Source organism: Dipodomys ordii, unplaced genomic scaffold, assembly GCF_000151885.1.
Source record: "Dipodomys ordii isolate 6190 unplaced genomic scaffold, Dord_2.0 Scaffold9, whole genome shotgun sequence".
NCBI classification, from domain to species: Eukaryota; Metazoa; Chordata; class Mammalia; order Rodentia; family Heteromyidae; genus Dipodomys; species Dipodomys ordii.
In genome coordinates, this window is record NW_012267225.1 from 25,128,745 (window position 1) to 25,131,780 (window position 3,036).

The following is a 3,036-nucleotide window of genomic DNA, read 5'->3' on the forward strand; positions in this document are numbered from 1 at the left end:
CTTTTTTCTTTTATTTTGCTTATGTGGTGCTGAGGAATCGAACTCAGGGCCTCATGCATGCAAGGCAAGCGCTCTACCACTGAACCACCTTCCCAGCCCTCTTTTTTTTTTTTAATTGTGTTTTTGGGATTTGAACTAAGGGCCTCTTGATTGGATGATGCTCTAACCACATGAGCCATACCTCTAGTCCAGTATTTTGCTGGTTAATTGGAGATGGAATCTTGAAGACTTTTCTGACTGGGATGGGTTCAAATAATAATCCTCCACATCTCAGCCTCCTGGATTGATAAGATTACAAGTGTAAGCCATAACCATCTTGTATGAAAAAAATTATAGGAAAAGATTATACCAAGTTTTTTTTTTTTTTTGTGGCAGGAGGGTGGTCCTGGAGGTTGAACCCAGGGCTTGGGTTCTGTCCCTGAGCCTCCTTGTTTTCAAGGTTAGCACTCTTAACACTTGAGCCACTTCTGGACTTTTCTGTTTATTGGAGATAGTGTCAGGGATTTTCCTGCCTGGACTGAGTTCAAGCTAGGTTCCTCAGATCTCAGCCTCCTAAGTAGCTAGGATTGCAAATGTGAGCTCCTAGCTTCTGGCTTAGTAAACCCTCCCCCCTACCCTTTTTTTTTTTAATAGGTCATAAGGCCTTGGGTCTTTTTCTCAAGTGCTCTCTGCTTGGTTCTATTTGATTAGTGCTCCATTTCCCAGGTCTCTAATAACTTTCTACTGCCTTCTGGCTACAAGTTACTCAGGCCTTTCCCACTTCCCAGAGACTAAGACTCCCAAATTACCATCTTTCTTATCACTAAATCAAAACTATTGATCCACTAGACTGTGGGTAACACAAGGGCAACAAATTTTGTGTTTAGTTGATTACTGTTCCTCCACAACCTAGAACCTGGATGAACCAAGTTTCTTCCGAACTCAATGCCCAACAAATGACTAAGTCTTTTAACTTCTTTAGTTTCAGTTAAGTGTTGGAAACAAAGTAACTCATTACACCAGTTTACATTCATCTGTGAATGACCCTTATCTTGCCCAAAGATATTTGCATAAAAAAGCTTGTGAATTTAAACTATTCTCTGAGAGAAAGGTTCAATAGTGAACCAAATGGAGAGAAAAAGGTTCCAGGCTTAGGGTAGTGGAGCAGAAGGAAGCTATGTCTTAAGGACAATTCTGCCTAGGAGTTTGTCCTTGCACATTTCCAATTCTGGCTCTTCAACTTCTGCACCTAGACAACTTTGCAAAGTTTAGACTACTTCTTCAAGATGTCTTAGGATAAGGACCAGGATGAGAGAGAGAGAGAGAGAGAGAGAGAGAGAGAGAGAGAGAGAGAGAGAGAGAGTTAAGTCAAAGAGGCACTGTGCAGGGCTGTTTTTACATTGTATACTGGTTGTATTATTTTACAATTTCTGTTATATTACCATAATTCTATATTCTGGTATAGTTTTAGTAGATTCTTAACTTCTTAGTGAAATATACAATAGACCAGGGACCTTCTCATAATCACTCCATGTTTTTTGTTGATACAAGTTAACAGCAATATTATATTTTCACTAGGTCATTTTTTTAAGGTTGCAAATTGGCTTGAAATAGACATTGAGGTGGGACATATTGTAAAAGGTAAGTAATAAGTATGTCTATATCATATCAGTTTTTAACGTACTCAAATATAGTCAGGTACTACTCACTTCTTTTTAAACACTGGTCCTGTCTTCCACACTTTTCTCTCTACTCCCCAAAGCATTTACCATGTGCTTACATTGAGGGATACAAACTTCATGGACATTCTGACTAAACTCAGAATTGTGATTCTCATTTGTGAAATTAGTCTATAAAGAGGAGGTTTATTTTAGTTTTTCCAAACTTCCTTCTATATGGGGTGTGTGTGTGAGTGTGTATATATATATATATATATATATATATAAACATTTTGGTAAATCTAGGATGATCAAATTTAGTTATTGAATAGTTGTAGTATTTACCTAATGACATAGTTTTTGATTTTTTTTTTTTGTCCAAACACAAATGTTTCAATTTCAGGCTTAGTACTACAGGTAATGTAACCGTCTTAAATAGTGAATGAACTTTTTCATATTCTGCACAGTTTGCATTTTCTGTTATTTTGTAGCCCAGTAATAGCAAGTCGCTCTGCTTTGCCACAGGACAATGAAAGGACGGTAGTTTCTTCTTGACTTAAAACATAAGTGTAATCTAGAACCTAATAAAACAATCTTAAAGTTCATTACTGTTGACAGTTTATAAATTATACCTACTCGGAATTTTGCAAATACAAGGTGCTTAGTAAGTATTTGGAGATCTATTTCTTTAAAAACCAAAAACTCCGGGGTGAATATTTATTTTGTACCGGGAAGAGACATAGAATAAGATCTTCTATCTAAAGCGAGAGGATCATCTCCAAATGCCATATTGGCCAACGAACGAATAAAGCAATCTAGTTCAGACACGTTTAATAATGGGCACACATCCTATTTTTTTTTGTTTGTTTCATAACCATTGCTCTCCCCTCCCCCCGCTTTTGGCATGGTAACAAATTCAACAAAATCAACGCCATCTAGATAAACTTTTTGATTTAGTGTTGGATCCGGCTGTCCTTTACTGAGGCGGCACGAAAGCAGCGTGGAGAAGCAGGCGCGAATGTGTCTGACATGAAATGTGTCCATTCTAAATAATTTCTTGTGGGAAAACAATTTCGGGTTGCAGGATAATTACGGACGAGACATCTAGACACCTCCTCCAGCCCCCGCCGACCCCTCCGTGTTGGAAGCCCCTAGCTGCGGCCGGGGTATCGCTGCCTCCCGGGAGCCCCTGCTTCCTGCCCCGGGGCGGCGCACCGTGACTCCGGGAAGGTGCTGCTGGGGGAAACGTGGCACCCCCTCCGGTCCGCGCCCCGGGTGCCGCCGCACCAGGGCCGAGCGCTCCGAGGAGCCCAGCAAAAAGGCGGCGCAGCGGTCGTGCACTCGCTGTCCCGGAGAACGGCCCGCAGCACCCGCGCCCGCCCGGGGACGGGAAGTGGCG